This window comes from Schistocerca gregaria, chromosome 6, assembly GCF_023897955.1.
Source record: "Schistocerca gregaria isolate iqSchGreg1 chromosome 6, iqSchGreg1.2, whole genome shotgun sequence".
NCBI classification, from domain to species: Eukaryota; Metazoa; Arthropoda; class Insecta; order Orthoptera; family Acrididae; genus Schistocerca; species Schistocerca gregaria.
In genome coordinates this window covers 427,207,949-427,234,865 of record NC_064925.1, presented here as the reverse complement: position 1 = coordinate 427,234,865, position 26,917 = coordinate 427,207,949, and the positions used below count along the sequence as shown (strand labels likewise).

The window sequence follows — 26,917 nt, the reverse complement described above, 5'->3', positions numbered from 1 at the left end:
TACTTATACTGTGGGACCTTGCTTCTTGCCAGAAAGAGCACAGAGACTGTAGACCTATATGTGACATAAGTTTGAACTGGATACGCCTATCCATTCCTGAGAAAAAGAGGTCATAACAGACGACAGATAGACAGTCGGATAACAATGGACAAATTTTTTTCGTGTGATATAATTACACATTAACAATTATCGTATTTTTTCTTTTAGGCATGCCGTGAAACCATCTCCTTGCCAAATTTCGTGATTCTAGGATAAAGGGAAGTACGCTATGTGTTTTAATGAGCGAGTTTTCGAGTATCAAAATGTGTGACGTAAATGGCCGTATCTTCTGGTAGCACTGACGTAGATGCTTACAATTTTTGCACCGGCAAGGGACCGTGGACTTTAGTATTTCATTACGTTACGTCTACTGGTGCGTGAGAAAAATGATTCTTAACAATCGGACAGACAGAATGACGGACAACTAAGCGATCCTGTAAGACTTCCGTTTTTACCGACTGGGGTACGGAACCGTAAGAAGCGATTTCGATAGGCGAATACCCAATAACTACAGAGCTTCGCAACTTTCAGAAATTTAGCACAGTCGTTTGTCACGCATAAACCTAAGGTGGAGTCATATCCAAGAATTAAATGGTGAGTGGGAAGAAGAAGGCGCTATTGCCATAAGAAACATAAGCAAGCGGAAGCATGGCGAGTCTGAAAAAAAAGCCGCAATTTAAGCCCAGTTTATTCTATGAAGCGGCGTGATGTGCACGAGGAGCCATTGCGCTCGCCGGTCGTGACTGTGTGGCGTGGGCTCACAAACATCTTTATTCCCAATTCGTTTTTCTTTGAAGAGAATACACCCAGAGGGCCTGTCACATAAGTCTGCACATTACCGAGACCTCTTTGTATGGATGTGAGTCCTACTTTGGGAGAGCACAACTGTGTGGAAACCATTGTTTTCATGCAAGATGGGGAAACACCTCACGTGAGAGACCTGCGTAATGCAACTTTCCACGAACGTTTTACCTCCAGTGGTTTTCCAAAAGCATGTCCTACAAGATCAGCTGATGTCAATCCCTGTGACTTTTGACGTAAGGGGTATCTAACAGAACGCGTGTACTAGGGACACGTTCGGTCTCCACCTGATCAGAAGACTAGTATACCGGAACACTTTGCTCAGATTCCACGTGAGCCGCTACGTCGTTTTATGGGCGCAGGATCTCGTCGATATCTCCGGTGCTCAAATTGAACAAATTCTCTAAGTGGCGATGAGTAATAAAATCCCACTTGTCTGACATTTTCTGCTCTCATCCCATTCCTAATCCATTACATATGGAAACATTTCCGTATGTCTTTCTTGCATTCACAGCGCCAGGTTTGCACCAGGTGGCCAAAAGTGGAACTAATGTTTTTTCCGAACTAAGTCGGTTCCACATAAAGGGCGTAAATTTTAAGTTGAAAAATTAGAATAACTCGAAAAATAAGCTTCACACGAAAAAATGTGCAGAACACAAAGTTGATTATTTTTGAGGGGCACATCTGCTGGTGCTAAAGCTAGCCCGCCACCGCAGCCCTTTGGGGGTGGGTGGGAGGCAACTTTACAATTTCAAATGGGAACCCCCAGTTTTTATTTCAGAAACAGGATCTAAATAAAAAATTACGTACATTTTGTCTGAAACATTTGTTTTGATTCTTGGTAGTTGGCGCTGTAATTCAAGAAAATCCAGTTCTCATTTTTACGTGGAAAATGGTTATGGATAAATAAAAAATACTTATTTACTTCGTAAATTTTGATTCGCTAAAACTAAAACCTTTCCTCTCTCCCCATAGGGTGGGGTTTGAGAGAGAGGAATCAGAATTTTACAAATGTTGACCCAAATATTAATTTTTTCCGCAGATTCGGATAATTTTTTTCCGTTTCCTGGTCATGAGGCCACACAACTTTCAATTATCAAACAAATCAGCTGACTAGCTAACTAAGAGCGAGAGTTTTAGTTTTAGCGAATCAAAATTTACGAAGTAAATAAGTATTTTTATCTATCCGTAACCATTTTCCATGCAAAAAGAAGAACATGGATTTTCTTGAATTACAGCGCCAACTACCAAGAATCAAAACAAATGTTTAAGACAGAATGTACGTGGTTTTTTATGTAGAATCGGATTCAGCAATAAAAAAATGTGGGTTCTCATTTGAAATTTTAAAGCTGCCTCCCACCGCACCCCCTCTTTAAATTTAGACCCTGTATATCGAGGTTCGCTGTTGTAGAATAATTACAGCCCACACTAGATCTCGGTGTAGCTGCGCTTGAATAATAACCACCCAATAGTATGATACTAATTTGATGTATGTTGCGTGCCATCTTCATGGTATTGCAGTTTTAGTCGGCAACGAAATTAGAGCTCTCTATAAAGCTTGGCGCAATTTGTTTTCGGACATCATTTTCAAATGGAACTGGAAGAAATGATTGTGGTACCAGAATTATCCATCGCCACACACACTAAGGTGTGGTTCAAATGGCTCTAAGCACTATGGGGCTTAACATCTGAGGTCATCTGCCCCCTAGACTTAGAACTACGTAAACCTAACTAACGTAAGGACATGAGACACATCCATGCCCGAGGCAGGATTCGAACCTGCGACCGTAGCAGCAGCGCGGTTCCGGACCGAAGCGCCTAGAACCGCTCGGCCACACGGCTGGCACACTTTTTGCTGGAGGACTATTGATGTACACGAAAATAATTTTTTGTAGACTTCTGTGAGATAAAGGGGAAGATCACAGCGAGCAGCGCCACAGTGCGAGTGTCGCTTCGCGGCAAGAGAGCAGGTGCGTTAGTTGGCGGTGCCTTTGAGCTGAACTGGTCCATGGCGCAGCAGCGTCAGCATCGGCGTTGCGGGCGTCGCTAATTGCGGGCGGACGCCGAAACGGCGCGGCCGCAGCCTCGACCGGTTCACGTTACGCGAATTAATTGCTGTCGTCCGTGAATTTTTGCGATAATGAAGGTTCGTCAGTCTACGGTTTCCGCCCAGGCACCCGCTGATTGGGAACGGGATACAAAGCCAGCGCTGCGGAAAGATGAAACTCGCTGCTATGTTAGTGCTGGCTGCGGTCCGCCAACTATTAGTGGAAAAGCGCATTTTGTGGCGACTTTCGATGCTATGTCTTTGTTCATGTAGATTCTTACAGGGAACACATTCATGAGATACGGATTAGCTACATACATAAGCATCGATTCGTAACCGCATACACTAATTATCCAAATCATCATAAGCGCTGCCCACCCCGTGACTGAATGCCTCCTGATGGCGGTAGGGAAAGTACATGGTTTTTAACAAGAGGTAGAGCCCCTCCAGACCCACACCGGCATGAATGGCTCTGAGCACTGTGGGACTTAACAGCTGAGGTCACCAGTCCCCTAGCACTTAGAACTACTTAAACCTAACAAAACTAAGGACATCACACACATCCATGTCCGAGGCAGGATTCGAACCTGCGACCGTAGCGGTTGCGCGGTTGCAGACTGAAGCGACAAGAACCGCTCGGCCATACCGGTCGGCCACACCGGCATGATGGACAACTCAAAAGGTCTACTGCCATCTCTGCATAAGGTTAAGCTTTCACTAAAGTGAGGTGTCTGCGTACGTCTGGTTAAGGTTAACCATTAATACGCTGTCATCTGGAGATAGATTGCATCGAAAGTCGAACGAAGAGTAGCGGTTTGAAGGGCAGAGGAAAAAAAAGTGACAAGGCAAGAGCCAAGGGAAAAAAAAACCTCTGCGATAGTTAGGTCGGGTAGTAGAGCAGTAGCGAATGTCTTGCTGCCTGCAACAGGTCATCCAAGGGTAGACTTTGTTAGTAGTGTGTATCGTACATGCCGATACCTTTGACGTTATGCGGTGCTGTTACTCGGCGGCTGCCGCTGGGTGCCGATGTTGATCTCTCGGTAACCGTCAGCATACCTGTAACAGTTAGGTTCATCATCGTTTTGCATCAGATAGGTCATATATCAGATGAACGGTGTAGGTTGGTGATGGCGATTTGTTTGTGCGTCAGTGGGCGAGCTCGTCGGTTTCCCTGCTGTAGCCTGTTGGTCGGCTTTGATAGCAGCTGGTATTCCAGTCAACGTTGCTGATATGCAGGGAATTGCCGACGTTTGTCGCTTGTTGGTGTGTGTTAGCTTGCTGTTGTTGGTTATACCCTAGCTAGTAGTGTCTTTGGTGACCCAAAAGTCCGTTAATATTTGAAAATGAAACTTCCTGGCAGATTAAAACTGTGTGCCCGACCGAGACTCGAACTCGGGACCTTTGCCTTTCGCGGGCAAGTGCTCTACCAACTGAGCTACCGAAGCACGACTCACGCCCGGTACTCACAACTTTACTTCTGCCAGTACCTCGTCTCCTACCTTCCAAACTTTACAGAAGCTCTCCTGCGAACCTTGCAGAATTAGCACTCCTTAAAGAAAGGATATTGCGGAGACATGGCTTAGCCACAGCTTGGGGGATGTTTCCAGAATAAGATTTTCACTCTGCAGCGAAGTGTGCGCTGATATGAATATTTGAAAATGCTCTAATTCACGGAGTAATCTAGGAAGAGAGGTAAAATTTGACACACATGCTTGTAATGTCATGGGGTACTCCTTCAAATGGCTCTGAGTGCTATGGGACTTAACTTCTGAGGTCATCAGTCTCCTATAACTTAGAAGTACTTAAACCTAAATAACCAAAGGACAGCACACACATCCATGCCTGAAGCAGGATTCGAACCTGCGACCGTAGCGGTCACGCGGTTCCAGACTGTAGCGCCTAGAACCGCACGGCCATCACGGCCGGCAACATGGGGTATTGTTGAGTGTAAAAACGAGCCAGAAGGTGGCTCTGGATAGCAAAACGTGACGTCACGTAAAAATCGTGTATAAAATGAACTGTGTTGAGAGAAGGAATCGGATGCGCCAGCAATCACGCTGCATTGACTTTACTGAAAAAGCGCTGTTAGTGAATCTTTACTATCAGAGTGGAGAATCTGCTTCTGCAGGTTTACGATCCTGTCGCTCTAAGAAAGCTATTCGAACAGTTAAAGGTGTAGTCAGAAGTGTCGCTGTGAAGAAAATGATTACGCGTTCGAAGCCACAGGTTATTTAGACGATCTGGCCCGTAGTGGGCGACCAAACACAAGCGCTGCTGCTGCTTGGACAGTTCAATAAGAAATGGAGACTTCAGCGGTTTCATCTCTGCTTTGTGAAGTCAGTGCTTGTGAATTCGCGCGTCGCACTGGCATTCCATTCACTAATTTTCGGAGAACACTAAGGCGTACTTTCCAATGCTATCCGTACAAAATCAAGCGTCCTCATGAACTGTTATCACGGATTTTATGTCGTGGAGAGCATTTGCGGTGCGAGCACTGGGAGAGACTATAAAGATTGGTTGTCTACAGTGTTGTGGATAGGTGAAGTCCACTGCAGAATTCGGACTACCGCAAAGTGCCATCCTGCATAACAGGAATCCTAGAACTCTCGCGGCAACGCCACTGTGTGACAAGGAAGTAAAGGTGTGCAGTAGCTGTATCACATCAGTTGTGAACGGACCTGTTTTCTTTCAGGAGATACGGGGTGCTCCTTTTCTAAGTGTCAGCGTGAGTGGTGAAAGCTACGCCTATATGTTTTAGAGTCGCATCATTCCTGGTCTGGATGGTGAACACCTGCTGGAAGGTGTGACTGTTATGCAGGATGGCACTCGACCCCATATTAGCACACTTGTGAAAGGTCTCTTTGGCACCTCGTCTGGTGACGATGGTGTGCCGAGTCCCCACGACCGTTATGCTTGGCCTCCCCGGTCTTCAGACCTCAATCCGTGTGATTCTTGGTTGTGGGCTATCTCGAAGTTGCAAGTCTACCACGACCGTGCGACCTCATTAGGGACGCTATAAGACGCCATCTGACGGCAGTTTCTCACTATACCTAATGATATGCTGTAGGCTGCTGTTTACAACGTTCTCCGTCAACTACAGGTATTGTTGACGAATGATGGCCGACGTGCTGATCATTTGTTATAAGGGACATCGCTTTTGCTAAAATTTGATTGTCCTGCCAATTATTGCTTTTGTGTCATATGAAACGTCATATGTTGGTCATGTGCACCTTTTTTTTGTTTCAATAAAACCCCATGTCTTTTAAAGCGTGCGTGTCAGTTATTACCTCTCTACTTACAAGCAATTATTGGAATTTTTAGAGTGCGAGGTTACAAGTTCAGTTTTCAGTAAGGCTTATTGGAAAGTGTTGTGTTAACAATTATTACCTGCTAATGACTCAACATGTGCATCAGGATGCCGACAGAAAATGAGTGTCAGGGAGATGCAGAGATCAACCTTCTGAGGGAATATATATTACACTTCACAAAATGGAATCGTTGACATTCAATAAATGTTCAAGACAAACAATTAACTAGTGCTATGAACAACGAATGAAAAATGGCGCGCCACAGTGATCAGAAAGGTTCGCACCATCGAAGGCGAACTTCTTGGGAGTTACAAATCGTTCAACTAGATATTCACTCTTAAACAGTGCATAAAGAATCATATTGGCATAACGGGGCGACGAGAACTGATGGAATATGATGGCGTACAGCCAAATGCGAAACAGTCTGTCGTGGAGCTTCTCGTGATACCGTCTATCCTTTAAGGCGTAGCTGCAGACAGTGCGATAGTATGTTTTGTAAGCCCGGAAAAAACAAGCATTCAGAGGCTGAATTTGTCGAGTGATTCGAGATGGCATGAACTGCAATGTCACACACTTTTCAGGAGGAAATGTTTGCTCTAAAGGAGTATGATTTTTATACGCAAATTAGGAAGCAAGCAAAAGCTAGTTATTTTGACAATCTATTGGGCAAAAGCAGTGCTCATACCATAGCTGCAGCTCTCTTACGCCCATTTTGATACTCTTCGTTGCTCTGGCGTGAGTATTCCCTGCCGCTCTCGCAGTATCACCCTCACAAGAGAAAGAGTCGTAGGGGGCAGAGCACCTCCAACTACTCGCAGCACATTACATGAGTTTCCAGTCAATGTACCATCCAGATAAACAGTCATCATAGCTGTATACGAATGCGTTAAGGCATTGTTGTTAGATGATCTTGATGCAACTCTCCTGCTACCTCTAATTTCCAGAATTCCTTTTATATGCATTTCCTATCCCTAATGGCCGGAGCCGAAACCAAATTCCCTACTGAACGGTGGCATAAGTTTGTTCATCTCATCTGCAAATCTTCGGCCCGATTTTGCAGTTTGCTTTGGATCGTCGAATTGACTCTTTGTTAAAAATTTCCTTATCTTACGTCTTCCAGGTCTGCAGCACTGTTGGAAGTTATGCAATCATCCACACTTTATCTTGAAATCACTGTAATCTATGTCGCGCGGTAGTAGGTCACTACCATGCACATCCTCTAAGATGTATCGAGCTTTCTCGAAACGAGCAAACAGCAGTTTTTATAACAAGCGCGTCTTATCCTCCCTTGGATATCCTTAGTTTATCTTGTGCACTACACGGTCACACTGCTGCGGATTTATTCGAAATGTGTTCATATTTGTTTCTTTTACCATGATGCGTATGATCTTTCATGTACGTACTTACGTTTAGTACCCGCTCCTTGGGCGATTTTCCTTTACCACATTCACCGCGGACGAGATCTGTGGCTCCCTGTCCGACAAAGATGGTGAGCTACGTGGCTCGATACCTTTTTCAGTTTCACCATCACTTATTAATCACGTATCGTCATCGTTGTACTTCTCATGTACATTGTCCGCTTAGTCGAGCGTGTACGACACCGCCCCCTCGCACTGTTTTATGTTGCAGCAACGCTAATACTTCATCTGCCACTTCTTTCTAACTCCGCGAAATTCCTAGGATTCCCTTGTAACGAAATGTCAACTTCGGCAACTGTTATAGTAGATATAATGAAATGTTTGCTTTCTTAATCTTTACCATTGCTCTGCTTTGTGTCAACACGACTGCCACTGTAGCGCTGTTATGAGTTACTCGTCGACTTAGGAGTTAAAACGTGAAAAGGCAACATGTTGTTGGAAGACAACGCCTCATCACACAACGTTGGAAGTCGGAGTCTTCACCGCTCTATAAAGAAGAATAGGATGCTGCCCGTGGCAGATGGTGCAGGCACAAGTTTTTCTCTGCACACCATTCAGTGCACATGGCTCAACATGCAGCTCCGCAGCAAAAGTCCCCTACCTGTTCCCATGCTCCCCCAATGACATAGTCAGTCACGAGTACAGTGGGTACGGATCCTTAAGATCGCATCTTAGATCTGTGGAAAGGTGCCGCCTGATCGAGTGAATCCCGTTTATTGTTACACCAGGTCTATGGTCCTGTTCGAGTACGCTGTCTTCCAGGTGAACGGATGCTGGAAACATGGACTGTGCCACCGCTGCCGGCCAGAGGAGACAGTATTATGATATAGAGTACATTCACTTGGGCTTCCAGGGTACCTGCGGTAGGATTCGAAGGCACGAACCTCCCGCATGCTTGACTCTTCCCCGACGGCTTTGGCATCTTTCAGCAGGATAACTATCTGTGTGAGAATCATGCTACAGGAGATTGAAATGTGTGAAGGTGAACTCACTTTGATGTCTTGGCCAGCAAATTCGCCTCATCTGAATCTGATGGAACACTTTCGGGACGCCATCGAGCACCAGCTTCTCGCCGACAAACTATCAGTCCGTAATATCAGGAAATTAAGTGATGTGCTGCACATGCCTCCGGGAACGTGCCGAGGACTTCTCGAATCCATGGTGATAATAGGTGATAATATTTCGCCTCATCATTGTTGGCGGGGAGGCTTCGAAGGATTCCGGGTAAGCATTGTTCGTAATCATTCCCGGGGTGTAACGAATACGCGAAAAGAGCGGGTTAGGAGAGTCATGTGAGACCCTGCTTCCTATTCGTTTGTTCAGATAACAGTAAGCGACAAGTCCATTGACAGGATTATGCGAAGGCATGCTGTTGGTTTTGTGACAAGTGTGAATTGGCCCTTCGTTGAAGGGGAAAGCCGCAACTATAAGTCCTTCCTAGCTAGTAAAAAGGGAGTAAATCGCAGACATATTCTTTCACACACATCGACGTCAGTTGGTGTAAAATTTAGGAACACATTATTTGTTCAGTTATGATGATGTTCCAATAGTCTAAATCAGTTTCAATGATTTAGGGAATCCCAACTTATGATCTGTAGCCACCAAGTCCTGTCCACTAGGTGATCGCACGGGTGTTATTTTTAACTTTCGGAATGCTTACCGAGGATCTGACGAGGTGCGCCGTCGGTTTGATTTCTTGCCAGGCACAACTCAGACTCGTCTGCACAGATACTCGTTGTCGGGAGGAATCATAAAAGTAGAGGAGGTATGCTGCTGTTCACGGAAGATTTAAACCAAAACAGCAGTATTTTTGTTTGATAGAGGCTTCCTTCCTGACAAACTCACCGGTTCAGTGGGCATATGTGATACACCACCGTTGCGTACGGCAACTACCAGCTCTGAGAGAGATAGGCATCTCCTCCAATCGCTCGTAACTGTTTGCTTCTGTGGGCAGAAGTGGTGAAGTATAGGCGATTGTGAAGATAAATTGATTGGAAAATACACATGGAGCCCAACAGAGAGAGCCTCTGAAGTCTGCGAGGAAACTTGAATGACACGTCGGACGGTCACATTGCAGCCACATGCTGTTCTCAATCAGGGCAGATAATGTAGGTGCAATTATTCGCACTCGTGGATAGTCAAAAGTGTGTGCAGAAACTTACGTCTACACGGACCGTTTATTGTTACATATTGGTGAAAATATAGTCTGGCAATGTTTCACAGCAACATCGCGGCCATGTTCAGCAACATTGTCGGCCACTGTAGTCCGGTAATGATTGCAGCGGTAGATTTGCAGACCTGAAGTGTTTACAGTATTGTTGCGAAAAGACGAAAGTGAAAAACTGGAAGTGAGTGCTGCATTGCTGATTTTGCATTCCACAAAGGAAAAACGTTAGCAATGGCAAGGATCTCGGCCTTTTCGGGTGCGTTCTTTTTTTAAATAAGCGAACTGCTTCAGAAACTTAACTCGCGAACTGATGCTGGATATATGTCTTTTGCAGAATGTTAAAACGCTACTTTGACTATATCTTAAAAGTAATTACTCCAGTAATTGGCAAGACTGGTAGCAATATGAAAGACAGTACACTAGTTTTCAACCAGAATGGCCATCACCATTCGGTTTTTGGCTACTCGTCATTGATTCAGAAATTTGACGTGCCTAATCAGTGTGTACTTCACATCGATGGACGTTCTTAGGTGGAATGACTAAAGTAACTCATTGATTTTCAAATAGCGATCGACGTTTATGTTAATATTTTATTAAGATTCATCGGAACAGTGAGAGAACTATCAATCTGATAAAAGCCATACAACTGTGATCAGAGTTGTGGGTCATGAAAAGTAATTTACACGAAGACATATAAAGAGCCGTTGGGAAGCTGCTGCTCTTGAACAACGAAAGACGTGTGAGGAAGCCTAAAAACGTGTCTTTCATTGTGGAAGCCCAAAAAAACGTTTAGGAGTCTTAATCTACACTGAAGAGCCAAAGAAACTGGTACACCGGCCCCGCGAGCACGCAGAAGTGCCTCAACACGACGTGGCATGGACTCTACTAATGTCTGAAGTAGTGGTGGAGAGAATTAACACCATGAATCCTGCAGCGCTGTCCATAAATCCGTAAGAGTACGACGGGGTAGAGATCTCTTCTGAATAGCACCTTGCAAGGCATCCCAGACATGCACAATGATGTTCATCTCTGGGGAGTTTGGTGGCCAGCGGAAGTGTTTAAACTCAGAAGAGTATTTCTGGAGCCTCTCTATAACAATTGTGGAAGCGTGGCGTGTCGCATTGTCCTGTTGGCGTCGCCAAAATCCGTCGGAATGCACAACGGACGTGAATGGATGCAGGTGATCAGACAGGATGCTTACGTACGTGTTACCTGTCAGAGTCGTATCTGGACGTATCAGGGGTCCCATATGACTCCTTGTGCACTGCTGCACACCATTACACAGCATCCACCAGCTTCAAACTGATAATCAGGGTCCATGGATTCATGAGGTTGTCTCCAAAAACGTACATGCCCGTCCGCTCGATACAATTTGAAACGAGACTCGTCCGACCAGGCAACATGTTTCCAGTCATCAACAGTCCAATGTCGGTGTTGACAGGCCGAAACGAGGCGTAAAGCTTTGTTTCGAGCAGTCACCAAGGGTACACGAGTGAGCCTTCGGCTCCGAAAGTCCATATCGATGATGTTTCGTTGACTGGTTCGCACGCTAACACTTGTTGATGCTCCAGCATTCAAATCTGCAGCGATTTGAAGAAGGGCTGAACTTCTGTCACATTGAAAGATTCTCTTCAATCGTCGTTGGTCCCGTCGGACATTTTTCCGGCCGCAGCGATGTCGGAGATTTGATGTTTTACCAGATTCCTGATATTCACGGTACACTCATGAAATGGTCGTACGGGAAAATCTCCACTTCATCGCTATCTTGGAGATGCCGTATCCCGTCGCCGGTGCGCCGACTATAACACCGTGTTCAGAGTCACTAGAATCTTGATAACCTGCCATTGTAGCAGCAGTAACCGATGTAACAACTGCGCCAGGCATCTGTTGTCTTACATAGGCGTTGCCGATCACAGCCGCGTATTCTGCCTGTTTATATATCTCTGACCCTACGACTTATCTTAGAAAATAGATTAAGGTAAGGCAAACCTACGTTTCTAGCACTTATAGGCTTAGAGAAAGCTTTTGACAATGTTTACTGGAATACTCTGTTTCAATTCTGAAGGTGGCAAGGGGTAAAATACAGGGAGCGAAAGGCTATTTACAATTTGTACAGAAACCTGATGGCAGTTATAAAAGTCGAGGGGCATGAAAGGGAAGCAGTGGTTGGGAAGGGAGTGAGACAGGGTTGTAGCCTATCCCCGATGTTGTTCAATCTGTATATTGAGCAAGCACTAAAGGAAACAAAAGAAAAATTCAGAGTATGAATTAAAATCCATGGAGAAGAAATAAAAACTTTGAGGGTGGCCGACGACATTGCAATTCTATCAGAGACAGCAAAGGACCTGGAAGAGCAGTTGAACGGAATGGACAGTGTCTTGAAAGAAGGATAAAAGATGAACATCAACAAAAGCAAAACGAGGATAATGTAATGTAGTTGAATTAAGTCGGGTGATGCTGTGGGAATTAGATTAGGAAATGAGACGCTTAAAGTAGTAAATGAGTTTTGCTATTTGGGGAGCAAAATAACTGATGATGGTCGAAGTAGAGAGGAAATGTAGACTGGCAATGAGAAGGAAAGCGTTTCTAAAGAAGAGAAATTTGTTAACATCGAGTATAGATTTAAGTGTCAGGAAGTCGTTTCTGAAAGTATTTGTATGGAATGTAGCCATGTATGGAAGGGAGAGGTGGACGATAAATAGCTTAGACAAGAAAAGAATAGAAGCTTTCGAAATATGCTGCTACAGAAGAGTGCTGAAGATTAGATTGGTAGATCACATAACTAATGAGGAGGTATTGAATAGGATTGGAGAGAAGAGAAATTTGTGTCACAACTTGACTAGAAGAAGGGATCGGTTGGTAGGGCATATTCTGAGTCATCAAGGAATCACCAATTTGGTATTGGAGGGCAGCGTGGGTGGTAAAAATTGTAGAGGGAGACCAAGAGATGAATATAATAAACAGATTCAGAAGGATGTAGGTTGCAGTAGGTAATGGGAGATGAAGAAGCTTGCACAGGATAGAGTAGCATGGAGATCTACATCAAACCAGTCTCTGGACTGAAGACCACAACTACTACTTTATATCTTTGTATTTGCATACGCATGCGTGTTCCAGTTTCTTTGGCGCTTAAGTATATGTAGAACACAGTTGGGCTCAGTGCTGCAAATCTACTGCTACACGATATCAGCGAGAATGTCTCTTTCAAAGATGCGCTTTCTGTGCTTATTGGTTTTAATGTTCCATTTGTCAAATACGAGGTTTGCTCGACTGCGCACTTCCACATACTTTTAGTCAACAAACAATGCAAATGCTTCCACGTACATGCCATTTTTCTAAGTGGAGCGGAATAATATTGTTTCACTGATTACGTGATTTGGCATGGAGCGCTATCGGCGTGAGAAAGAGGAAGCAGTGCTGCGAGAGTGAGGGAAGCGTTTGTAGACAAGGACAGCGATAAACATCTCCCAGCCATACCAAACATACCTTGGTAGACAACAGCGGCAACACGTCGACCGTACCTTCTCAACTACCTGCAACCCTTGGCTCCATCAGCAATATTGCGGAGCCACTTCGCAGTATGCTGTGTATTGCAGCAGTGTTGACGACAGGACTTCTGGGGCGAGGCGTTACCGTAGGATGTGGGGCGTGTAAACACAATTTTACGAAGCAGAGGCCGACTGGTGGCACATATTCCCTGCCCGCAGTAAGGCCCTCGAGCGCCGCTTCGCCCTGCATACCTCGCCATGTTTGCTGAAGTGCTAGCACGCCTGGAGTTTGCTTAGCGAAGCTCTTCCATTAGCCGGTGACAGCGCCCGTCCCCAGCCCGGGGCACCAAAGGCCAGGAAATCCTATGCGCTCACCGCAGCGTTCTATCGGCTGCGGGCCAATATCTGCCACGGTTACAGCCCCCACCACCCGAGAGGCGAGCCTTCTCTCTCTCCCAGTGCTCGGAAACGAAACGAATTAGCCGTGCGCAGGCAACTGTCTTTTCTCACGGAGTAACTGCCCCCATAGAAATGCTACGATCTTTTCAGCTTTTTTTATCTAAACTTAAAAACTGAATGCGAAAAAAATCACTTGATAAGTTAATAATCATGTCGATACTTTCTTCCATCAGTGCTGCTGATCTCAATGTTAAGAATAGTTGGGTATGAATTATTATTTTACCATTAAGTACAAATTTACACAGTGGTAAAGCTATTCTACCGGTTACAAGTACAGTGAATTGCCAAAAGCATGGATACCTTTCAGTAACGTGTCGGACCTCCTTCAGCCCGGCGTGGTGCAGCAGCTCGAAGAGCCGTGGATACAGCAAGCCGCTGAAGTCCCTCGCAGAAATATTGACCTATGTTGCCTGTGTAGCCGTCCCTGGTTGCGGAAGAGTTGCCGGTGGAGGATTTTGTGCACCAACTGACCTCTCGATTGTGTCCCATAAATATTCCATCGGATTCATACCGGGCGATGTGGATGGCCAAATCAAAAAAATGGTTCAAATGGCTCTGAGCACTATGGGACTTAACTTCTGAGGGCATCAGTCCCCTTGAACTTAGATCTACTTAAACCTAACTAACCTAAGGACATCACACACATCCATGCCCGATGCAGGACTCGAACCTGCGACCGTAGCGGTCGCGCAGTTCCAGACTGTAGCGCCTAGAACCGCTCGGCCGCCAAATCATTGGCTCAAATTATCCAGAATGTTCCTCAAACCAATCGCGAGCCGGTGACATGACATCCTTGTTTGGGAACAATGAGTCCATGAATGGCTGCCAGTAGCCGAACATAGTTATTTCCAGTCAATGATCGGTGGAGTTGACCCAGAGGACTCAGTCCATTTCATGTAAACACAGCCCACACCATTATGGAACAACCACCAGCTTGCACAGTACCTTTTTGACAACCTGAGTTCATGGCTTCGTGGGGTGTGCTCCCCACTCGTACCCTATCAACTCTCACCAAATGAAGTCGGTACTCATCTGACCAGGTCACGGTTTTCCAGTCGTGAAGGGTCCAACTGATATGGCACGAGCGCAGGAGAGGCGCTGCAGGCGATGTCGGACTGTTAGCAAAGGAACTCGCATCGGTCGCGTGCTTCCGTAGTCCATTAACGCCAAATTTCGCCGTATTGTCAAGTAATTTTGTGGTAAGTTGCTGTTGGACCAAACTGCTGAGGTCATCGGTCCCTAGGCTTACACACTACTTAATCTAAATTACGCTAATGACAACGCACACCTACCCACGGCCATCGGAGGACGCGAATCTCAGACGGGTGGAGAGAGAGAGAGGGGGTAGTCGCGCGAACCGTGGCAAGGCGCCGCAGACAGCGCGGCTACGGTTTTTTCTAATGAATACGTTCACTTTACATTGATCTTGATTTCTGCAGTCATTTCTCTCGTAGCAATGATAACTCTGCGCAAACGCCGCTGCTCTCTGTCATTAAGTGAAAGCCGTCGGCCACTGCATTGTCAGTGTTGAGAGGTAATGCCTAAAATTTGGTGTTCTCGGCACACTCTTGACACTGTGCGTTTCTGAATATTAAATTCCCTAACGATTTCAGAAATGGAATTCCCCACGCGTCTAGTTCCGACTACCATTCCGCGTTCAGAGTCTGTTAATTCCCGTTGGGCGGTCACAATCACGCCAGAAAACTTTTCACACAAATCATGAGAGTACAGATGATAGCTCCGCCAATGCAGAGTCCTTTTATACCTTGTGTACGCGATCCTACTGCCCTCTGTATATGTGCATATGGGTATCTCGTGACTTTTTCCACTTCGGTGTATTTTCTATGTGAGTGAAGATAGAAACTTGGCGTGAATTTTAAGAACTACAGAAAAATATGACTTCACAAATATTTTCCACATCCACGCACTTGCAACGTTTGGTTAATTTATAGAGCAATGTTTGCCGTCAAATAATTCATTTATCTTTCGGAAATGTTAAATATGCTCCCCATCCGACGAACGACAAACATCCATTGGATAATGAAACTTGCCCTACACCTTTCCAAGCATGTTTGGATTTACAACATCCGCAAGATCTCTGTCTACGGAATCTATGTTAATTTTTATGGCGATTTTCTTTCTCCAGAATCGTCATAATGTGTGAGCAGAGAATATGTTACAGTCTTTTACAACAAGTTGACGTTAGCGAAATAGGCGTATAATTATGTACATCAGTTCGACGACACTTTTTGAAAAGAGGAGTGACCTTTTTTATCAGTCGCTTGGTACCCTTCAATGTTCCACCTAGAAAGGGCTTAAGTTCATTCGCATAACCTGCAGTATCGGAGGTGTGTCTCGTCTGGTCAAGATGCCTTTCTACTACTTACTGATTGTAGTTACTCTTGTATTCCGCCATTGCGTTTCTCAGTGTCTGCCAGTAAGACGGTCGTGTGGCGATTGAAAGGAGCATACGTCTGCGGATATCGGTATGGTTATGGATACGAGGGTTGTCCAGAAAGTAAGTTCCGATCGGTCACTAAATGGAAACCACAGTTAACACCCTATGAAGCTTTGCACAGATGTGTTGGATAGTGTCTCTAGTATGACCGTCGATCGCATCAAGACGTTCTTTTCAGTTGTGAGCGCACTGTGAGCGAGTAAAGGTGCCTAGAACAACGATGTCTCCCGCCAAGTAGGAGGGCCCGCTGAGAGACTTCGCCTTAATGAATGCAGCCCACCTAACACAGCTGCCACGCACTTCCTTCTTGATGGCAGTTCTCAGCCGCACTCTGCAGGGGCAGTGAAGACGCTCCCTCGGCCATTTCGATGGGAAGTATTCGACCACCCACAACACAGCCCCCATTGTCTGTCCTGATTATCATCTCTGTTCACATGAAACAATGGATATGAGGACAAAACTTGGGCGCAGGTTATGTGCTATAGACCAGCGTAGAGAATAATCAGAAAGCATAGGCTGCTGCCTTCTATGACGATGGTGTTTGAAATTTAGTATAACGCTCCGATAAAAGTCGTAAGTCGGAGCAGCGACCATGTGGAGAAGTATATGGAAAGTGTAGCTAACTCTTGCAAATAAAATGTTTCTGATTTTCACTGTGGTTTCCATTTAGCGACCGATCAGAATTCACGTTCTGGACGACCCTCTTATTAATCTTCGTTTTAATACCACGTTGTTTCCTTTTCTTCGATTTTTAGGATTGTTGTCAAGTACTGTTATCAAATCCATTTGCAATAATATGTGTACATCAGATTTAATCACCCAGAAAAATATTTGGTGCTTTACGCAGTGTCATTTCAAGAAACATTTTTGTCAGCGTCTTGAAGTAGGTACATTGATGACCCTACTTATGGACGACATACCCAGCATTTATTTGTAAATACTGACTCCTGTGTTTCACGCACTGTGTGGGGTGCGAGTTGTCTCTCAGATGACTGTAGCAGCGTCTTTGTTTTAGAGACCTGGCTCTGACCAGGCGGCCCTCGCTGGGACCTACCTGGCGTGACGTCATTTTTCGTCGCTCTTTATTAGCCAGCCGACACTTGTCGACGGCCGCTAACGGCGCTCTTTATTGCGTTTGATAAATACGCGTCCGACGGGGCCCGCGTGTCACGCGTCATCCGTTATTGGCAGGCGGCTCCCCGCTCCACGTGGAAGTGAGGGGCGGCCAGGGGGTCACGCCAACGCTCTCCCCGGCTAACACGGGTTTGTCCGCGTAGAGGAACTAGCCGGCATTTTCTTTCTTGCCTAAGTGATATACATATACTGCGGAATTTGTCCCTGTCAGCTCGTACCTGGAATACGATTCTATCATGACCATTGTGTGATATGTAGCGTTTTGTCATCAAAATGTCGTCTTTCCCTCTTCAAAGTGTTCAGCTGTATTTTTCCGATATTGCAGGCTTCTTTGTGGACAGGAAGGGTCACTGCATTTTATTTCTGTACCAACGATCGACCGAAAAAAAGATACCCATTAGATCTTTGAAATCCTTTCATTAGAAAAATTAATTACGCAAAAATCACAACGAACTAACATATTTTCATTTTCCTTTGTTCCAGGTGAGTCAAACGTCTTTTCTTCCCGATTCCACGAGATGGATTCTGAGTAAGTGGATCTGTGTTCTTTTTTTATTACACATATCTTATCAACAACTAAGGTCATTCGATTATAACACGACTTTTCGAGTTGGATATTTTCCACCGTGTGCCGCCAGAAATCAAGTTTATGTAAAGATCAGGAGTAAACGTCTGAACTTAACTATACAAAGTGACAGTTATTGAACTACATAAAAAAGTAAATTAGTTACAAACTTCGGCGTACACACACTTTATTCAACATGTAAACGTCACTACAGATATTCGGATCTAGCTTATGCCATGTTCTATATGCCTGCCATCGTTGGCGATGATGTGGCGCAGACGAGTAGTGAAATTCTGCAGGACCCGCTGAAGTGTCGGAACATCGATTCCGTCAATGACACCTGAATGGCCGTTTTCAGCTCAGCAATTGTTTTGAAGCCTCAACACTTCTTTAATATAGACCCATAAAAAGGAGTCGCATGTGTTCAGAACCGGAGTATACGGCGGCTAATCGCGGTCCGGGCAGTGGCCTCTGGGTACGCCAGAGCGAGAATGTCAAAGTGTTCCTTCTGTAGATCAAAACCTCTCCTGCTTCGATGCGGTCGAGCTCCACCTTGCATGAACCACATCTTATCGGAATCAGCATCACTTTGGGTAGTGGCAATGAAATCATGTGCCGTTCGCTAGTCATCGTGCCAGCAAGGAATATCGAACCGATTATTCCTTGACTAGACACTGCACAACCACAAAGCGACCCGTTGGGGGTTAAGAGACTTCTGGATCGCGAAATGCGAATTCTTAGTCCCCCAAATGAGCGAATTTTGGTTATTAACGAAACCATTTAAATGGGCTTCGTCGCTAAACCAAACCATAATGCGCACACTATACCATCCTGACCCCCGGTTAACCGTGCAGTTTGAACGTATTAACGCAAACCATTCAGAAGCTATGACGATTTTATTTCATACACTTCAATAATTGTCACCCTGAAGGTAGACTGTTTTCTAATCTGAAATTTTCGAGTTACTAATATGTCACGCAGCCATCTGAATTAAAAGGCCAGACTCGACTTATTTATAATGCTCGAGGGGCGTTCAATAAGTAATGCGACGCATTTTTTTCTCGGACATTTTCGGTTGAAAAAATGCGGAATTTGTTCTGAGACATCGTGGAATATTCCCGCTTCCGTTCCTATAATCCCAGACTTTCACGATCATACGCACAGTTACCTGGCTGCCTTCTCTACTCTTCCATCAACGTATGCTTGTCGCTTATATCTCTCCTCGACTTAACGCTCTTGTTTGAACAACATGGCAGAAGCACCCATTCCAATCAGAGCAAAATCCTTCCCGTCCCAGTCCGTCATTGGGCACATTCTCGAAGTCCTTCACAGTAGCAGGAACCTCTGGCATTAAATTAGTATTAACTCACATTGTCTTCATAGACCCTCAGATCATTTTAATACTGTTTATCATATTAAAATTGCTATTTCTGCGGTAACTATGATGTAAAAAGGAGAAAGGTATATGTGTAGCCCCGGTCCGAGGTAAGAGAAGGCCTGATGACCCTAATCAGATCAGCTTACATAAATAAAATCAGAATGACGTTGCACCTGCCTTAAATGTCTGCACTAATTCGATTGGAAACGATGTTATAAAGCCGTTGTATTCTCTCCTAAGGCGTGCTGGTCCACAACTGCTGAAACTGGCCTTTGATTAGCTGGATATTGACACTGGGAAGCATTTGACATTCGAGCTGATCCCGCACATTTTGTATCGGGAACAGATCTGGAGATCTTGTTAGCCACGGGAGATGTCTGCATCACGCATTCAGTTCATGGAGACACGTGCCGTATGTGGAAGAGGATTGTGTTTTAGAAAAATCGCACCTGTGTACCGTCACAAGATAGAAACACATGAGGACGGAGGATGTCGGTGACTTACTGTTGTTGTGCCGTCAGAGATCCCACTATCCTTACCAGCCGTGAGCTGAAGTCATATCGGACCACTCCCCACACCATGACTATTGTGCGTCTGCAAAATCCGGAAGAATAGGACTTATTCGCAGGTCGTCACTATACTCGGTAACTGTGGTCATGTGGGGTAGCGCAGAGTCACGATTCATCGCTGAACTTATTGCGACGCCATTCCTCTCGAGCCTGTGCTTACCAGCCACGGCGCCAATCCATCGTAGCTTGTTGTGTTGCGTTAACGGCTGCCTACGGAAGGAGCGGTCATTCCATAGCCCGGTAGCCGCTTGTGTCCGGGGCCACACACAGAATGTTACAGGGAGTCAATTACTTGTTACTTGATCACAGGCGCAGAAGTAAAGGCGTTAGGATGTGATCAGTGCACAATACGGCGATCGTGCCTTGTGGTGGTGGTGGTGGTAGTACGTGTTCTCCTTGGCGAAGAGTACGCCTGCCCTCGCGTTGCCAAGCAGTCCAACATCGGGCTATTGTCAAACCCCATTGCCCCACAGACGTGGATATTGAACGCTTCGACCAGCCGTCCAAATGGAGAGCCACAGTGGGCCGCTTTTCAAACTTTATCAGGTGCTGATAACGCTGTCTAAGACGAGTACGCGGCGTCTTCGTTATATTAACGGGGATCACTCAACATCTGGCGCTGTTGACGCCCCCTTATATACCCTTCCAGGCCAGGTAAGAATACTAAACACTAACAACACTAATGCACTCTGATGGTCGTTGTTCCCGTCCCAGGGAACCGCATCTGTAGTCATTTACATGTCCGATAATAATGTGTACATGTACTAATGTGCGCTGACATCCGATCATGTCTTCTGGCTTTCAGGCAGTGTAGGTAGATTTTAAAAACGTACAAATTATAGATGTAAAATTTGGTTAACAGGACATCTACAGCTGAGCATCTTGCAATCAGATAATAAACCGCTTCAGTTGTAAATAGTTTTATTGGTTCAATCGCGACCGGTTTCGGACGATTATGAACAGACCTTCAGGTGAACGAGTTCCTTGAGGCGCCTGGTCGTCGCACACTGGGCACAAGGCTGCGGGCAGGTAACAGCCACACGTGAAGCCGGGCATCCACTGAATGCACTGCACTGTAGGCTCATAATCGTTTGTCCCCAGTGCTTGCACACACTCTTTATAATAGGTGTGAAATTGGCGCTGCACCAGTACCGTCCATACTGTGTTCTTCGAGGCGTGCGTTTTAAGGACGAGTTGACGCGTGATTATTGATGTATGCTTTCGTACACAATCCAGCACCATTTGTTCAAATTCTACCGTGTAAACAATTTTTAAGCTAACTTTGGCCAGCTGTGTCTGGTTGGTCCCCCGCTGTCGGCGCGTAATTTTCAGATCCTTATCAAGCTACCCTGATAGCTGACGTCGGAGGAATTTACAAAGGCGGTACTAGACTTACAAGTCAACAAAACCCATGCGAGAGTATAACACAGGTACTAAAAAGACTTAAATGAGGATATTGAAAGAAGGTGGAGTTGCTCTTACGAAATGATGTTCGGTAAATTTAGAGGACAAGTGTTATTTAACATCTGTTTTAAATTTTTGTTTTAAGATTGTTTAAAAATCATGTCATCGCACAGTAGTGACTGTGACTGTAAAATCAGCTGAAGTAGCTGTTCCGCTGCAAATGCATGCATATGTGCATAGACAAGCATAGGATATTACTCCACGTAGAAGAATATCGACCTCTTCCTGCTGTTCCTTAAGTGCTCTTGACACATCAACGGGAACGTTAGAGCCCAACTGGCAGCATGCGCTGTTATCCATACCGTTATCATTACGAAGATACGGCAAATCTTTCACACATTTTATACGTTATATAATGACTCTTTGTATCCTCTTTTTACCCATTGAAAGTCCGATTGTGAAATACTTCTGCGATTGTTTCGTAAGAAACAAAAGAACGTGTTTAATTGTTGTCTGTATAACGTTTTGCTGTCGCCATCGTGCAGCACCCGAAGTTCGGAAAATCTGGTCCACGGCATCCGCCGAAACTCAGCAAATGTGGCAAGAAGTGGCGCACGGCACGGCAGACGATTAATTCGTTCGTTTGAGTTTCCAACTAGAGCTCTTTCTCGGGCCACGGCACCTGTTGGCCGGCCAAGTTGCGCCGTCCGCTAATGCCACGTGCCCAAGTTGGCGAGTACTTGTTGCACGGCTCCGCGCCTAAGCTTCTTTCCAAGTTGTGTCCGTAACCCGCGCTCCCAGAAGGTGGGATGGGGGGGGGGGGTTGGCCCCACCCCGGCCGCAACAAAGGCCGCGGTGCCAGTGGCACATGTAATTTCATAAGCCGATTTGCATCCCCCTGTTTCTTAAGCAAGCCTTCGCTAAAGATTCCCCTCGTTTTCTGCACGGGGTAGTCACAAAAAGAAAAGAAGGAAAAATGGTACGGAGACAGCCCACAAGTCGACTTAAAGTGGCCGGCAGGTCGTAGCGGACAGTTCACGGCAGTAAACAGTTCTTCTCAGCTTGTTTTGCTACGACTGTCGCTAGTTGCCAAGCAGAAACTTGTCTCAGAGCTGAGGAGACACACTGCTGAGAGAAAATCATCCTTGCCTTGACCGTCTTACAGACTGCTCGCTTTGGAACAACTGTAACCAAGTAAAATTTATGTGTCGTTTCACATGTCCCACGAAAGAGCAAAGTGAGCCTTCCCTCACCTGACCCAACCATTAATTTGTAGAGGTATTTGGGCATAGAAAGAGTAACATTCATCTTCACTTATGTTTGCTTTACCCCTTTGTCTGCCATTTTTTTTTAAAATAACAGTTGTAGCTATTGAACCAATATTGTCTGATATTTCACGTCTGCCATGCACTAACATATCAACCCCTTACAATACACATTTATTTAACAATGCGTGATGCCTTCACCTTGAATGAGCTGCCAGTAGTTTAGTATGTCCGTTTCCTTAATGAAACAATTAATTAATATTATAAACAATTTTCGTAATGTTTTCGTGTTAACGGAAAAAACATAAACTTTAACATGCATTCTTCCTGGTTCTGTGCCGGCCAGAAAGAAGTCTCAACACGACTGTCGCTCCTCCCCCCCCCCTCCTCCCCCTACTATGTTTGAGCCCAATGTTTTTCTGCTACTTGTTAGGTCTCGAGTCACATGACCCATACAATTTTTCATCTCTTACTTTATTATCCTAATACACTTGTAATAAAGGAACTGATCATATTAAATAAAGAAGGCGAGGTAAATGGACGTACAATTAGGGGCTCTCTGCAGGAAAAAAAAAGAAATAGAGAGAGACCTGAAGTGGCAATAATATGAAATCAGACAATTTTTTTCGATTATCTATGAACTAACTCTGTCTAAAGCAACAATAACCAAAATAGAAAATTCATCTACAAGCATTTTTAGTCTTGTGTATCTCGTTTTCTGAGGCGGAGATTGCGAAACAGCCCAGCATTTGCCTAAACGAGCATAGGAAGGCGCCTGTAAACCACATCTGGGTTGCACACTGTTCTGAACTCACATCCCCTGTGCACTCTTAAGGTAGTTATTATTTTTGTAGATGTCTACGACATACTACAGAGGAGTGACAGTTTCGTTCCGTCTAATACCGCTGTAATACATGTTTTCCGGCTGCATCTGTGTGGTCGTGCTTTGCTAATTTTGTGGAAACCCGGTAGAAATGGACCACACCCTATAAATAAATAGATCATCTCCTTGCTCAGGTTTACGAATCACACAGTTCGTGGATGTCTGCGTATAACTCTTTGGGAATGCAAACTTTTCGGCAAATTTCAGTGGTGAAGTTTCTCGCCTTATCGGCTGAGTCAAGGCGTCGATCTACGGAAATACTTGGACAAGTCTGTTATTCGTCATCTTCTGGTGGAGTATCGGGTTCACGTCCAGTCCGTATCTTTAAAGCAGCTAGCTGGACTGCAGACACCTCCGCCTCATCGGCAACGGCTGGGCCAAACGCGCTCCTGCGGAAAGGATGTCGAGGACATTGGTGGTGGTGGTGGTGGTGGCCTGGTAGTGGTCGCGGTGGTGATGGCGGCGAAGGGGTGGGGAAAGGAGTCGGAATCGCGGCCGGTGGTGAGAGGGACCCAGGTGTGTTGGAGGGTCCATCCACTGCTGTCTCCGCTTTCACATCAGAGCGCTCTTGACGAGTTCTTTGTAGCGCTACATCCCATGCGGAACTCAGTTTTTTTTTAATTATTGTTTTGTTCAAAAAATGGTTCAAATGGCTCTGAGCACTATGGGACTTAACTTCCGAGGTCATTAGTCCCCTAGAACTTGTTGTTGTTGTTGTTGTTGCTGTGCTCTTCAGTCTTGAGACTGGTTTGATACAGCTCTCCATGCTACTCTATCCTGTGCAAGCTTCATCATCTCCCAGTACTTACTGCAGCCTACATCATTCTGAATCTGCTTAGTGTATTCATCTCTTGGTCTCCCTCTACGATTTTTATCCTCCACGCTGCCTTCCAATACTAAATTGGTGATCCCTTGATGCCTCAGAACATATCCTACCAACCGATCCCTTCTTCCAGTCAAGTTGTGCCACAAACTCCTCTTCTCCCCAGTCCTATTTAGTAACTCCTCATTAGTTATGTGACCTACCCTTCTAATCTTCAGCATTCTTCTGTTGCACCACATTTCGAAAGCTTCTATTCTTTTCTTGTCTAAACTATTTATCGTCCACCTCTCCCTTCCATACATGGCTGCATTCCATACAAATACTTTCAGAAATGACTTCCTGACTCTTAAACCTATACTCGATGTTTACAAATTTCTCTTCTTCAGAAACGCTTTCCTTGACATTGCCAGTCTACATTTTATGTCCTCTCTACTTCGACCATCATAAGTTATTTTGCTCCCCAAATAGCAAAACTCATTTACTACTTTTAAGTGTCTCATTTCCCAATCTAATTCCCTCAGCATCACTCGACTTAATTCGACTACATTGCATTATCTTCGTTCTGCTTTTGTTAATGTTCATCTTATACCCTCCTTTCGAGACACTGTCCATTCCGTTCAGCTGCTTTTCCAAGTCCTCTGCTGTCTCTGACAGAATTACAATGTCATCAGCGAACCTTAAAGTTATTATTTCTTCTCCATGGATTTTAATACCTACTCCGAATTTTTCTTTTGTTTCCTTTACTGCTTGGTCAATACACAGATTGAACAACATCGGGGAGAGGCTACAACCCTGTCTCAGTCCCTTCCCAAGCAGTGCTTCCCTTTCATGTCCCTCGACTCTTGTAAGTGCCATCTGGTTTCTGTACAAATTGTAAATAGCCTTTTGCGCCCTCTGTTTTCGCCCTGCCACCTTCAGAATTTGAAAGAAAGTATTCAAGTAAACATTGTCAAAAGCTTTCTCTAAGTCTACAAATGCTAGAAACGTAGGTTTCCCTTTTCTTAATCTACCTTCTAAAATAAGTCGTAGGGTCAGTGTTGCCTCACGTGTTCCCATATTTCTACGGAATCCAAACTGATCTTCGCAAAGGTGGGCTTCTACCAGTTTTTCCATTCGTCTGTAAAGAATTCGCGTTAGTATTTTGCAGCAGTAACTTATTAAACTGATAGTTCGGTAATTATCACATCTGTGAACGCCTGCTTTCGTTGGGTTTGGAATTATTATATTCTTCTTGAAGTCTGAGGGTATTTCGCCTGTCTCATACATTTTGCTCACCAGATGGTAGAGTTTTGTCAGGTCTGGTTCTCTCAAGGCTATCAGCAGTTCTAATGGAATGTTGGCTAATCCCGGGGCATTGTTTTGACTCAGGTCTTTCAATGCTCTGTCAAACTCTTCACGCAGTATCGTATCTCCCATTTCATCTTCATCTACATCCTCTTCCATTTCTATAACATTGCTGTCAAGCACATCGCCCTTGTATAGACCCTCTATATACTCCTTCCACATTTCTGCATTCCCTTCTTTGCTTAGAACTGGGTTACCATCTGAGCTTTTGATATTCATACAAGTGGTTCTCTTTTCTCCAAAGGTCTCTTTAATTTTCCTGTAGGCAGTATCTATCTTACCCCTAGTGAGATAAGCCTCTACATCCAATCATTAGCCATCCTTGCTTAGCCATTTTGCACTTCCTGTCGATTTCATTATTGAGACGTTTGTATTCCTTTTTGCCTGCTTCATTTACTGCATTTTTATATTTTCTCCTTTTATCAGTTAAATTCATATTTCTTCTGTCACCCAAGGATTTCTACTAGCCCTCGTCTTTTTACCTGCTTGATCCTCTAATGCCTTCACTACTTCATCCCTCAAAGCTAGCCATTCTTCTTCTACTGTATTTCTTTCCCCCATTCCTGTCAATTGTTCCCTTATGCTCTCCCTGAAACTCTGTACAACCTCTTGTTCTTTCAGTTTATCCAGGTCCCATCTCATTATATTCCCACGTTTTTGCAGTTTCTTCAGTTTTAATCTACAGTTAATAACCAACAGATTGTGGTCAGAGCCCACATCTGCCCCTAGAAATGTCTTACAATTTAAAACCTGGTTCCTAAATCTCTGTCTTACCATTATATAATCTATCTGAAACCTGTCAGTATCTCCAGGCTTCTTCCATGTATACAGCCTTCTTTTATGATTCTTAAACCAAGTGTTAGCTCTGATTAAGTTGTGCTCTGTACAAAATTTTACCAGGCGGCTTCCTCTTTCATTTCTTTGCCCCAGTCCATATTCACCTACTACGTTTCCTTCTCTCCTTTTTCCTACTACCGAATTCCAGTCACCCATGACTATTAAATTTTCGTCACCCTTCACTATCTGAATAATTTCTTTTATTTCATCATACATTTCTTCAATTTCTTCGTCATCTGCAGAGCTAGTAGGCATATAGACTTGTACTACTGTCGTAGGCGTGCGCTTCGTGTCTGTCTTGGCCACAATAAGGCTTTCACTATGCTGTTTGTAGTAGCTTACCCGCACTCCTATTTTTTTTATTAATTATTAAACCTACTCCTGCATTACCCCTATTTGATTGTGTATTTATAACCCTGTATTCACCTGACCAGAAGTCTTGTTTCTCCTCCTGCCACCGAACTTCACTAATTCCCAATATATCTAACTTTAACCTATCCATTTCCCTTTTTAAATTTTCTAACCTACCT

At 44.7% G+C, this 26,917-nt stretch overlaps 1 protein-coding gene across 4 annotated transcripts in view; it reads left to right on the top strand.

Annotated features, from left to right (window-relative positions):
• Window positions 1–26,917, top strand: part of LOC126277973 (autophagy-related protein 16-1-like) — an 837,530-nt gene that overhangs the window by 422,072 nt on the left and 388,541 nt on the right. The window contains exon 1 of one of the 4 annotated variants that reach the window (XM_049977629.1): window positions 17,810–17,848. The exons of the other annotated variants lie outside the window; for them this stretch is intronic. The gene's annotated coding sequence lies outside the window, so the exon portion shown is untranslated. Of the gene's footprint in view, window positions 1–17,809; window positions 17,849–26,917 lie in introns of those variants that run through there. 4 annotated transcript variants of the gene reach the window in all.